At 40.1% G+C, this 14496-nt stretch overlaps 1 pseudogene; it reads right to left on the reverse strand.

The window, feature by feature from the left end:
- Positions 1 to 108: 108 nt before the first annotated feature.
- Positions 109 to 9192, reverse strand: LOC139419262 (gastrula zinc finger protein XlCGF48.2-like; annotated as a pseudogene).
- Positions 9193 to 14496: the final 5304 nt, after the last annotated feature.

Here is a 14496-nt window from a genome sequence, read left to right on the forward strand (position 1 = left end):
ATTGTGTGTCGATTGATCAGGAAAAAAACAATTGAATACATTTTACAATAAGGCTGTAACGTAACAAAATGTGTAAAAAGTGAAGGAGTCTGAATAATGTATTCTCTCCTACCTCTGCTTGCTGGCGATCTTCTCCATCTTGGCGGTCTCTAGGCTTGACGTGGAAGTCAAAGGGTACACGGTGGGAAGGTACTGGACCAGCTGCGCATGCCCTGGTTTAAAAAAAAAGAATGAAACATTATTGTTTTGCAGTAATGGCTAGCACCATGGTGTAGCCAGAGGACAGCTTTTCCCATCCTCCTCAGGCTACATTGACTTAAATACAAAACCTAGGAGGCTCGTAGGCCTTACACCCTTCCATAGATCTACATGGTAATTATGACCACTTCCGGAGGATGTCCTCCAACCAAATCCAAGTTTTTGCAACATGAACTGACATGTTGTCCATCCTATCATATGATTAGGATCAGAGAACGAACAATGTGGTGGATTGGGGTTGTGTGTCACGTTCTGACCTTAGTTCCTTTGTTTTGTCTTTGTTTTAGTATGGTCAGGGCGTGAGTTGGGGTGGGCAGTCTATGTTCTTTTTTCTATCATTTGGGATTTCTGTGTTTGGCCTGGTATGGTTCTCAATCAGAGGCAGCTGTCAATCATTGTCCCTGATTGAGAACCATACTTAGGTAGCCTGGTTTCACCTTTGAGTTGTGGGTGATTATTTTCTGTTCAGTGTTTTTTCAGCACCATACAGGACTGCTCGTTTGTCGTTTTATAGTTTTTTTTCAGTGTTCAATCATTTTATTAAAGAATATGGACACTTACCACGCTGCACATTGGTCCTCCTCTTCTTCCACCTACAACAACCGTTACATTGTGCCATAGGGCAATATTGGAGTTTTATGTGTTGAGAAGCTTGGTGAGTTGGTGACATATTGGATAAAGATTGAAAGTGAAGAGTGATAGTTGAGCATTTCTAGGATATTATTCAATTCAAATTAGTTTCTTCAATCTACCGGAGACGGAGAAGGTAGATTATACACTAGAAAAAAATCTAAACGCAACATGTAAAGTGTTGATCCCATGTTTCATCAGCTGAAGTAAAAGATCCCAGAAATATTTCACTCAAATGTTTTACACAAATTTGTTTACATCCCTGTTAGTGAGCATTTCTCCTTTGCCAAGATAATCTATCCACCTAACAGGTGTGGCATATCAAGAAGCTGATTAAACAGCATGATCATTACACAGGAGTACCTTGTGCTGGGTACAATAAAAGGCCACTCTAAAATATTATGTTTTGTCACACAACACAATGCCACAGATGCCTCAAGATAAGGGAGCGTGCAATTAGCATGCTGGCTGCAGGAATGTCCACCAGAGCTGTTGCCTGAGAATTCAATGTTCATTTCTCTAACATAAGCCCCTGCAATGTTGTTTTAGAGAATTGGCAGTAGATTCAACCGACCTATCAACCGAAAACAACTTGTAACCACGCCAGGACCTCCACATCTAGCTTCTTCCCCTGTGGGATCATTTAGGATCCCACAAGTGCTCAGGAGTCTTTGTAAAAAAGCATTTTTGTGGCTGAAAAACTAATTCTGATTGGCTGGGCCTGGCTCCCCAGAGGGTGGGCCTATGCCCTCCAAGGCCCACCCATAGCTGCACCCCTGACCAGTCGTGAAATCCATAGATTAGGGCCCAATGAATTTATTTCAATTGACTGATTTCCTTCTATGAACAGTAAAATCTTTGAAATTGTTGCATGTTGCATTTATATTTTTGTTCAATATACATTTTATTTGTAATTATTTTTTTTACAAACAATGGATTAGATTTTGGGTTCTAAAGTTGAACTAAGCTCAGAACTAAGCTCAGTTGAAGTAAGTTCATAAGGCAATAATAAAAAATAAAAAAGAGTCAATATATCACAAATGTGAAAGTCCTAAAATGGATGTTTCCAATACCATATTGCCCCTTACAACAAACAAAAACAATCCATAGGAAGGGGATGTAATTGCACACTCCTTTCTAGACATAAAAACGGAATTAATTGGTCCTCAACACAACCCCCCCAAAAAATCAGCATTGCCATAGTAATGGTTAAAAGGTTATTCCGAGTTGAATTTAAATGTTTACCAAAGTTTGCTTGCTAAATCCCCTATCCTGCTTCGTGACATACTTCTCTGGAGTGGGAAAATCTGAGTTGATTTGAGATCTGACTAAAGTAAGCTTGGTAAAAGCTTGGTAACTCATTAATCTTGCTTTCTGGAATAACCCTTTGCTTTCTCCCTAGTGTGGGTCCCCATGTGTCTTTTCAGATGGTGATTCTGACTGAAGCCTGTTCCACAATCAGGGCAGCGGAATGATTTCTCCCCTGTGAGAATCCTTATGTGCCTTTTTAGTTCACCATTGGAAATTAATTGTTTGTCACATTCACAACAATGGTATGACTTATCCCCTATGTGGATCTTTAAGTGGGTTTTCAGATTGTTAGCAGTGCTAAATCCTTTGCCACAATCACGGCACTGGTATAGCTTCTCTTCTGTGTGGCTCCTAATGTGTACTTGTAGATATCCAAACTGAGTGTAGCTTTTGCCACAATCAGAGCATTGATATTGTTTCTCACCTGTGTGGATCCTCATGTGCACTGACATATCATATTCCGTAGTGAAACATTTACTACAAACCTGAAAACACATTCCACAAAGATGTTCTTGATCTTTTACATGAGTTTTCACATGTTTCATTAATGAACCCATATAAAGAAAAGACTTGCCACACACCTTACAACAAGAAACAGCAGCATTACTTTGACTGGGTGATTTCACTTTAGATAACTCTACAGATTTTCTAACCTTAGTATTAATACAGGAATGTTGTATTTTTACAATCCGTTTTCTCTTTGATTTGACTGGATTAAAACCTGAAGGAAATCCTGCATTTTTAATACTATGGACACTTTTAGAGTTCTCACTCTGATCCTCAGAACAGTCTGGATTTAGTGCAGAGAGGCTCTGAGAATCACTGGTTCGCATTCTCTGTAGTCTTCTCCATCCGGTTCTGTTTTGATCTGTTCAGTTGTAGTATTGGGCAGAGTGTCACCCTCTCGGTTGCTTTCCTTTGGGGCTTGATAGAGATGTGAGGGCTAAGTTGGGTTCTCATCACAGTGACTTTTCACAAGGACAGGAGTGAATATAAACTCTATGGTATGTGGGTTCTACTCTTCCTCTTGACTGGGCCTGAGTTCCCCCTGTTCCTCTTTTATCTGTGTGGGCTCTGTGTCTTCCTGCCCCAGACCACTTCAGAGACAGAGAGGGTGAACTGCTGGAGTTCTGGAGGAAAGGATTAAACAATGCTGAGCTACAATCTGGGATTTAGGAATTTGTTTATGGTCATTTTAATTATTGATATACACTGCTAATATACACTGATATACACTGTATTTGGACAGTGAAGTTAAGCATCTAATTTGGGCTATAAAAGGCATGTTTTCATTGGAAGCACTGGTTCTCCCAACTTAAAAAGTTAGGAGCACAACATAACATTGAGGACCACCAGAAAAGAGGATTTTTTAAATCGATTGAGATATAGCCTATATTGGGCCTATATGGACTTGAGCTACTTCAGAAGCACATGCTGTGGCCTAGAAACTAACTACCCTGTAAAGATATGTTTATTATAAAAAGCAAACATTTGGAATATTAGGTTTCTACATGGTTAGGGCCCTATAAAATCTATTATGTTTTGCCCAATTCCATTTACTCAGTTTTGTTTTTCTAGGTTTCAGATTCTATCAATCACACTTTTTTTTCATAGGAAAAACAACAAAAGTGAATGTTCAAAGTCCACAACAATGCCATATCAGGAGAACACTTTGATGTCTGTGAAAAAGTTTAGTTCACATGTGCTCTCAGAGCCAGAGAAAGGCACAGAATCCTTACATTCTAACATGGCATAATTTAGTGCAGAAGATCGGCACACTCATTCCTGTCTCATGTAGTGAGCGCACGCTCTGAAGCAACAGGGATTGCCTGGCTGCATGCACTTTAGTTATTTTGATAACATTGAAAATACACTGAACAAAAATATAAACGCAGCATGTAAAGTGTTGGTCCTGAGTTTAAATAATATATCCCAGAAATGTTCCATACGCACAAAGCTTATTTCTCTAAAATTTGAAACAAGTCAGTTACGACGCCGAACTGCTGTCAGGTCAAGACCCTGGTGAGGACAACGAGCACGCAGATGAGCTTCCCTGAGATGGTTTCTGACAGTTTGTGCAGAAATTTGGTTGTGCAAATGTTTCCACAGCTGTCTGAGTGGCTGGTCTCAGACGATCCCGCAAGTGAAGAAGCCGGATGTGGAGGTCCTGGGCTGGCGTAGTTACACGTGATCTGCGGTTGTGAGGCGGGTTGGACATGCTGCCAAATTCCCTAAAACGACGTTGGAGGCGGCTTATTGTAGTGAAATTAACATTAAATTCTGTTTCAACAGCTCTGGTGGACATTTCAGCAGTCAGCATGCCAATTGCATGCTCTCTCAAAATATTGTATAAAATTACATTATCACAATCACTTGATTGTTTGCCATACTAGTCTGATGAGACCATGCTTGCAACAACGAGAACTAGCCTGCGTCTATCGAACATGATGGAGAATGTTGATTGGCAGGTGGAATGATGTCCCATGAGGTTGCAAGTTTAAGCAAGTTTAAAGTGGGAGATGGGGTCAGGTTGGCCCAGTATTGTCCAGTTAGGTTGGAGGGTGGGCCAAGGGCACCACAGTTTTACTGTCTTTATGCACAAGCTACAGGGGTTGGAGAACAATCAGTGGTTCAGGGACAATTTTAGGCTCTTGGGCACTACTTTCAGAACTACTGGCTTAAAAGTATACAAAACCTCTATTCAATCTCTTAGTTAATTTGTCCAATTACTTATGATTCCTTCAAATGGGGGAGGTGCTTTAATTTCTAAATGGTGAAACATATGCATGAAATTAACCTTAAATAAAAAGTGCCATTCTGTATTGTTGCCCCATATTCATCATTTGATCTCAAATCAAAACTGATTTATTAGATAAGTGTCCAAATACGCCTACTGTAACGGAGTGCACTGTGTACCGATTAATTCTTATCGAACATCTCCTTAAATTGAATGGCTAATGAGCTAAGCTCAACCGTTTTACCCTATCGTCAAAGCCTGATCATAACCCAAAATATATCCTACAGTTTTATTATATTGATAGGCCTATCATTGAATACCAGATTGTATCTCTTTAATTATAGACTACCTTACAGGTTGAGATTCCTATAATAAAGTTTGAATAGACAAACGTAGTGGGTAACAAACATGATCCGCATTTGAGTAGCTTTATGTCAAGTAGCCTTTGTAGACGGTGGTTTTCTTCTTTTGAACGAAAAACTGCGTCCTGAATCTCTGCTATCGTTTTCTCAACTAAAACAAATATCTCCTCAGCAGCAGCTGTTAATCTCTTGTTGAGAAAAACCCTCAACAACTGTATTTTATACATTATTTTAAGTTAAGGATCTAACGTTCGTGTTTACTTCTCATTTTCTTCTAGTGTCTTTGACACGAAAGTGATAGCATCAAGAAAACCTGCTAAGCATTTCTGGTTATCACAGCCACAAAGGCTATGTTCTAGACATTCAAGAAAACAAACATGAGCTTTTTGGTCTTCATGTAAGTTTAGGGGTAGCCATAAGGTTAACAGTGTGATTCAGTTGAGAGTTAGGTTCAAAATCACATCTCATCTTAAGAAGAACAATTGTAGAAATAGGCGGGATTCATGATTTGAGTTATGACTTTGTGGATGTGGTAACTAGTGACGACAGGATTTTTTTAATCCTTCAGAATAAGAGTCCTTTTTTAAAAAACTGTGTAAATGAATTAAAAAGGCAAAATGATGGAAACATTTTACAATTATCTACCATATACTAAATCATACACAATTATTTCTAAAACAAGTGTTTCAAAAAAAGAAATTGTGTGATTTTAATATGGCTAACAATGTTTTGTGTGTGTGTGTGGGGGGGGTGGCACCCTGTGAGCAAAACATTTTAGCGGCCCCAGTGTGAGTGGAGATAAAAAAATATATGTTTTAGAGTTAATTTCCTGCAATTCTACACATTTTGAAAGACCACATTGTAACACAGGCGACTCCTGACCACTGCAATGCCTTGGGACTGGTGTGAATATGCCCACAAATGTTCCATTACATTCTGAAGCTTACAAACCAAAAGAAAATGTATGGAACATTCACTCCCTGTCCCATACATTCTCTCTATTCTCTAAGCTGCAGTAAACTGAACATAAAATAGAGACTAAAGTATAATATCAATAATATCAGTCTGAACATTCTCTCATCACCTTGAGAGACATTCCAAAACAAAGACCAGGAAACTGTTTCTAATAACCTGAAAACATCAATAGACTGAACAGCAAACCTGTGATTAACATTATTATTACAATTTAAAGGGGCAATCAGGGATTGAAAGAGCAACAAATCTGCCACCCCACCACTTTTGTTGGTAAACAGCTAAGCTGAAGAAATGTAACCACTCTCAATTTCAAATACTGAGCTAAGAATGCAAGTACTGACCATCCAGGAGATCAACATTATAGTTTTAGCCATGTTTTGATGAAAGCCATACAGTGTATGGTTAAATTACAGCAGTAACAATGGAGTAAAACATCAAATCAAAATAAATACAATTGTATTTGTCACATACACATGGTTAGCAGATGTTAATGCGAGTGTAGCGAAATGCTAGTGCTTCTAGTTCCGACAATGCAGTAATATCCAACGAGTAATCTAACCTCACAATTTCACAACAATTGTTAGGTTAGATTACTCTTTGGATGTTACTGCATTGTCGGAACTAGAAGCACAAGCATGCTTATATTTGATGGGGTAAGACAATAGCATTTCTAAGTTATATAAAATAAAAATGTCTATATACACATATCATTAATATATACATATATTATGTATATATAATCATTAATTTAATAGTCCAAAAATGGATGTACCAATCCCAGATGAACCATTACCTCATAATTTAACTTAAATCAAACTGTTTTTAGGCTTACATAGAACATTAAAAGTTGCTTTGCTTTCCATCCTGCCTCTTCATTGCCATCTTCGGATAGAAGATATGTGCTCACCTTTTTTTCTTCCTTTGTGGACATTATTCACATGCCTCAGTAGGAAACTTTTGAATGAATATTTTACCGCAGCAATGTTATTTATCCCGTGTGAGTCTGTATATAATTAGTTAGGAGCCACTTCCGATTGAATATTATACCACAGTTACCACAGCTAAATGGATTCTCTCCTGTGTGAGTCAATATACTGTATGCCTGTTAATGGACAAGTTGAGAGTACATTTTTCCCAGTCTCCACAACTATACTGAACAAAAATGTAACCGCAACATGCAACAATTTCCCTGAGTTACAGTTCATAAGGAAATCAGTCAATTTAAACGATTTCATTAGGCCCTAATCTCTGGATTTCACATGGCAGGGGCGCAAGGGCACCCACTGGGCAGGGGCACCCACTGGGGAGCAAGGCCCAGCCAATCGGAATTAGTTTTACCTACAAAAAGGCTTTATTACAGACATAAATACACATTTAATTATTTGGCAACAGCTCTGGTGTACATTCTTGCATTCAGCATGGCAATTGTACGCTCCCTCAAAACTTGAGACATCTGTGTGACAAATCTGCACCTTTTAGAGTGTCCTTTTATTGTCCCCAGCACAAGGTGCACCTGTGTAATGATCATGACATTTAATCAGCTTCATGATATGCCACACCTGTCAGGTGGAAGGATGATCTTGGCAAAGGAGAAATACTCACTAACAACATTTGAGAGAGAAGCTTTTTGTGCTTATGTAACATTTCTGGGATCCTTTACTTCTTGCTCATGAAACATGGCACCAACACTTTACATGTTGTGTTTATATTTTTTGGACTGTACAAAATGGTTTTCCTCTTTTATGAGTCTGTATATGCTTCGTTAGGTCCCACTTATAACTGAAGCTTCTACCACAGTCACCACAGCTAAATTATTTCTCTCCTGTGTGAGTCAGTTTATGGAAGTTTAAGGTTAGCTTGTGACCGAAGCTCTCCTCGCTGTTGTGAGGTTCTGTGTTATACACTATAGCCCTTACCATATCATATGTGATGGAATATTATTTGCTGTTGGCTTGTGTGGATGTATGTGTTATGCAACATAGCTAACTTGAGACGTTGTTAACAGTTTCAGGGCCATGGGCATTTCTCATGATGGAAAAATACAGAATAACATGAAGACAGGAACTGTGCAATGAGTTGGGGGGGCACATTCAGAACGTAGTGTTGCGAGAACAACGGTGCCTGATAACTGTATATTCTACACAACTACAACGACTGACCACTGGAGCGCCCGGGGGTTGGGACCAGCTCTGCGCCAACAATCAACGATAGGCTGGGTGAGTCTAAACCACGCCCAGTCTCTACTCTGACAAGCAGGAACTACTTCTGTCAAGAGTATATTATAAAATCTTTGTCAGGAACAAGTCAGTTCTCTGTTTTGCCCTGCGAGGTGTGACAGAGAGCCCGTATATATGAAAATTGCATTTACCAATTACTGCTTAGCTAATAAAAAAGACATAGCAATCAATGCGGTGACTCATTGTCATATTTATCCTGATACCAGATTCGATTGACGCAACCCTAACACTGTCACCACAGCTAAATGAATTATCCACTGTGTGAATCCTCATGTATCTGAACAAATCTCCTTTGCATTTGAAGGTTTTGTCAAAAACGGTACAGGTGCTTGGTTTCCCGCCGTGACAGTCAGACATGGGCCTTCAATTTACAGGTTGAGTTGTAGCGCTTCTTTGCACAGGCGACAATCGCCATGTATTCTGGGCAGATGTTATCTATAGCCCTAGACATGCCTGCGTGCACATAGCTGTGACAAACAACGTTTTAATCAATCAGACACACTCAAATCTAAAAACGATACAGAACCCAGCAACATTAGTAATAATCCTAGCTAGTTAATTAGCTATAACGAGTATAGTCAGTGTGTATATATAGCTAGCTATTAGTAGATCTAGATTCACAAACCTATTCTACATAGTTTTATTTCCGGTGTGATCTGCACCAGTCTCCTTACCCGATCATTCTCGTCCTGGTACTCCACGACCATTCTCAGCTGCACCAAACATCTCTAAAGTAGCCGCCTTTAAACACTCATTTAAAAATACATGCAATGACCGTAGTTTAGACATTTCTTTCAGTGTTCTCGCACACGAGGAAAGAATTGTTGTCACAAAATAATAGTGACGGGTCGTTCGCGAACAAGTCGGCTCTAAGAGCTGGCTATTGTAGGTGAACGTTCGGAGCCGGCTCCATATCAGAAGAGCCAAATCTATTTATAAAAATATAACAAAAATAAGATATGAATAATCAAAAGATTTAAATTACTATAATTAACTCATTCAAAGAACGAAAAATAAATAAAATAATATAGGCCTAAATGCTCACATTCGTTCTGACTGTCTGCTCAGACTAACAGCCTCACCTGTTGTTATTGTCAATCAGAAACGCAGTGTCAACCAATGACCCAAAGATGCGTGAGGGAGGGCCGAGCCAGCTCACTCACAGTCACACACTTAGCAACCGAGGAGAGAGAGGAAGGACAGCTGTGAAAACAACAGCTGGAAAATGAATCGGAAGCGCGGTAGCATTTGGATGCATTTTAGTAATGTAGACAATGTTAGAGCACAGAGGTACAGTAAGCAGTTATTACTACATCATTATTTAATCCAGTATTATATATGTATATGAGCAGTAGATGAGAATGTAGTATCAGTAGACAAAACATGAACCTGAACTAATAAGTTAGTGTTCTCGCTTTTCAGCTATGTGACAGCCTCAAAAATTATACTCCTGTGTAAGGGTCTACAGCCAGCCGCCAGAGAGAAGCAAATGTAACCACTGGACATGTGACAGAGTTGATGGACACCCTATGTTCATCAATGGACAGAAAGTGCTACAGAATGGAATATAATCACTTGCTATCAGAAACCGCTGCACTTGAAGTTAGCCTTCAGTGATGCCAGAGCGATTGATGAACCTCTTCAAAGAATAACCTCAGCAACAGGGAGGGGCATCCCCAGCAGTCAGTTGGCTCAGGCACCAGGGCAACAGGAAGAAGAGGGATCAAATGGATCAGAAGCACCAGCAGTAGTGCCACAAACGTCTGCTGTTTGACGAGAGAGCAACTGGGGATGCAGCACGAAGGAATCCCTCAGCAGATGCCATAATGGAGGTCCGATCCTATCTGCAGAACCTCTGGCCACATCCGTCCCTCTGAGAGGGTCTTCTCGAAAACGGGACAAATAATTACTGAGTGAAGAAACCGCATCAGCCCCTCGAAAGTGAGGCAGCTTGCATTTCTGAATGCAAATCTCTCATAAAAGCAAAATATGGTCAGCATTGCTGTGTGCTGCTGGTTATAACATGGCAATAAAGAGAGAGAAAAGACAGACCAGTTTAATGTTTGAAGTGGGATGCTGGTTTTGCACATTATTTATTTTTCTTTGATATGGTGCAATATTCTATTATTGTTGTTCAGATTGTTTTACTTTTGAGTTGTTACTTTTGTATGCACTTTGTTTATATACATTAAAAAGTTATACTTTAAATGCAAATGTATAATAGCATTATTTTTCATAACAATACCAATGCATTTTTAAATACATTGTGGTTAAGGTAGAGTATGATTTCATTTAATAATTTAATTAGAACTGTTTTAACACTAATCATAGTCAAACTATCGCAAACTGTTTGACTTTAAGATATATATTTTTAAAGAGCCGTTTGGGAGCCAAAGGACCCGGATCTTTCTGGTGAGCTGAGCAGAACGAGCGGGCTCACTGAAAAGAACTGAAATGCCCATCACTACAAAATAAATAAGACAGCTCTCACTTTTACTAGTTCCATAAACATGTCACAGCGCCGCCACATGGATGGATTTTTACTACAAGGCCAGTAATTAACTGGCCTAGAACTTGTAGAAATGACTGGGCAAACGAAAGTCTTGTGGCGGTGCCTTTGTGTCAATTATCCAAATCAGTGACAAATAATTGGTTTGAGAAAAGGAGGATGAAGGAAGCAGTTTTAAGGAATTTGAACAGGACCAGAGTCAAGCAGATACACCAAAGTATGTGGACACCTGCTTGTTGCCCATGATTACAAAATCATGGGCATTAATATGGAGTTGGTCCCCCTTTGCTGCTATAACAGCCTCCACTCTTCTGGGAAGGCTTTCCACTAGATGTTGGAACATTGCTGTGGGGACTCGCTTCCATTCAGCCACCAAGAGCATTTGTGAAGTCGGGCACTGATATTGGACGACTAGGCCTGGATTGTTGTCGGCGTTCCAATTCATCCCAAAAGGTGTTCGATGGGGTTGAGGTCAGGGCTCTGTGCAGACCAATCAAGTTCCTTAACACGATTTCTACAAACCATTTCTGTATAGACCTCGCTTTGTGCATGGGGGCGTTGTCATGCTGAAACAGGAAAGGGCCTTCCACAACTGTTGCAACAAAGTTGGAAGCACAGAGTCATCTAGAATGTCCTTGTATGCTGTAGCGGTAAGATTTCCCTTCACAGGAAATGGGCGATGGAAACCCATTTCACGAAGCTCCCGACAAAGTTATTGTGCTGACGTTGCTTCCAGAGGCAGTTTGGAACTCGATAGTGAGTGTTGCAACCGAGGAAAGATGCACTTCAGCACTTGCGAGTCCCGTTCTGTGAGCTTCTGTGGCCTACCACTTTGCAGCTGAGCGGTTGTTGCTGCTTGACGTTTCCACTTCACAATAACAGCACATACAGTGGACAGGGCAGCTTTAGCAGGGCAGAAATTTGACAAACTGACTTGTTGGAAAGGTGGCATCCTATGATGATGCAAAGTTGAAAGTCACTGAGCTTTTCAGTAAGGCCATTCTACTGCCAATGTGTGTATATGGAGATTGCAGCAATGGTGTGTCTGAAATAGCCAAATCCACGCACTTGAAGGGGTTGAAGTCGGAAGTTTACATACACCTTAACCAAATACATTTAAACTCAGTTTTTCACAATTCCTGAGATTACTAAGATTTAAAAATTCCCTGTCTTAGGTCAGTTAGGATCAGCACTTTATTTTAAGGATGTGAAATGTCAGAAAAATAGTAGAGAGAATGATTTATTTCAGCTTTTATTCCATTCATCACATTCCCTGTTGGTCAGAAGTTTACATACACTCAATTTGTATTTGGTAGCATTGCCTTTAAAATGATTAACTTGGGTCAAACATCTTGGGTAGCCTTCCACAAGCTTCCCACAATAAGTTCGGTGAATTTTGGCCCATTCCTCCTGACAGAGCTGGTGTAACTGAGTCAGAATTGTAGGCCTCCTTGTTCGCACACGCTTTTTCAGTTCTGCCCACAGATTTTCTATAAGATTGAAGTCAGGGCTTTGTGATGGCCACTCCAATACCTTGACTTTGTTGTCCTTAAGCCATTTTGCCACAACTTTGGAAGTATGCTTGGGGTCATTGTCCATTTGGAAGACCCATTTGCGACCAAGCTTTAACTTGCCGACTGATGTCTTGAGATGTTGCTTTAATATATCCACATAATTTTCCTCCTCATGATGCCATCTATTTTGTGAAGTGCTCCAGTCCCTCCTGCAGCAAAGCACCCCCACATCATGATGTTGCAACCCCCGTGCTTCACGGTTGGGATGGTTTTCTTCGGCTTGCAAGCCTCCCCCTTTTTCCTCCAAACATAACGATGGCCATTATGGCCAAACAGTTCCATTTTTGTTTCATCAGACCAAAGGACATTTCTCCAAAAAGTACGATCTTTGTCCCCATGTGCAGGTGCAAACCGTATTTTGGCTTTTGTATGGCGGTTTTGGAGCAGTGGCTTCTTCATTGCTGAACGGCCTTTCAGGTTATGGCGATATAGGACTCGTTTTACTGTGGATATAGATAGTTTTGTACCTGTTTCCTCCAGCATCTTCACAAGGTCCTTTGCTGTTGTTCTGGGATTGATTTGCACTTTTCGCACCAAAGTGCGTTCATCTCTAGGAGACAGAACACGTCTCCTTCCTGAACAGTATGACGGCTGCGTGGTCCCATGGTGTTTATACTTGCGTACCATTGTTTGTACAGATGAATGTGGTACCTTCAGGCGTTTGGAAATTGCTCCCAATGATGAAACCAGACTTGTGGTCTCCAAGGTCCTGGCTGATTTTCCCATGATATCAAACAGAGGCACTGAGTTTGAAGGTAGGCCTTGAAATACATCCACAAGTACACCTCCAATTGACTCAAATGATGGCAATTAGCCTATCAGAAGCTTCTAAAGCCATGTCATCATTTTCGGGAATTTTCCAAACTGTTTAAAGGCACAGTCAACTAAGTGTATGTAAACTTCTGACTGGAATTGTGATAGTGAATTATAAGTGAAATAAATAGTTAAAGTTTGTTAACAAGAAATTTGTGGAGTGGTTGAAAAACGAGTTTTAAATTACTCCAACCTAAGTGTATGTAAACTTCTGATTTCAACTGTAATATATATATATATATATATATATATATATATACACAGTGCCTTGCGAAAGTATTCGGCCCCCTTGAACTTTGCGACCTTTTGCCACATTTCAGGCTTCAAACATAAAGATATAAAACTGTATTTTTTTGTGAAGAATCAACAACAAGTGGGACACAATCATGAAGTGGAACGACATTTATTGGATATTTCAAACTTTTTTAACAAATCAAAAACTGAAACATTGGGCGTGCAAAATTATTCAGCCCCCTTAAGTTAATACTTTGTAGCGCCACCTTTTGCTGCGATTACAGCTGTAAGTCGCTTGGGGTATGTCTCTATCAGTTTTGCACATCGAGAGACTGAAAATTTTTCCCATTCCTCCTTGCAAAACAGCTCGAGCTCAGTGAGGTTAGATGGAGAGCATTTGTGAACAGCAGTTTTCAGTTCTTTCCACAGATTCACGATTGGATTCAGGTCTGGACTTTGACTTGGCCATTCTAACACCTGGATATGTTTATTTTTGAACCATTCCATTGTAGATTTTGCTTTATGTTTTGGATCATTGTCTTGTTGGAAGACAAATCTCCATCCCAGTCTCAGGTCTTTTGCAGACTCCATCAGGTTTTCTTCCAGAATGGTCCTGTATTTGGCTCCACCCATCTTCCCATCAATTTTAACCATCTTCCCTGTCCCAGCTGAAGAAAAGCAGGCCCAAACCATGATGCTGCCACCACCATGTTTGACAGTGGGGATGGTGTGTTCAGGGTGATGAGCTGTGTTGCGTTTACGCCAAACATAACGTTTTGCATTGTTGCCAAAAAGTTCAATTTTGGTTTCATCTGACCAGAGCACCTTCTTCCACATGTTTGGTGTGTCTCCCAGG

Source organism: Oncorhynchus clarkii, chromosome 10 (genome assembly GCF_045791955.1).
Source record: "Oncorhynchus clarkii lewisi isolate Uvic-CL-2024 chromosome 10, UVic_Ocla_1.0, whole genome shotgun sequence".
In the NCBI taxonomy this organism is placed as follows: Eukaryota; Metazoa; Chordata; class Actinopteri; order Salmoniformes; family Salmonidae; genus Oncorhynchus; species Oncorhynchus clarkii.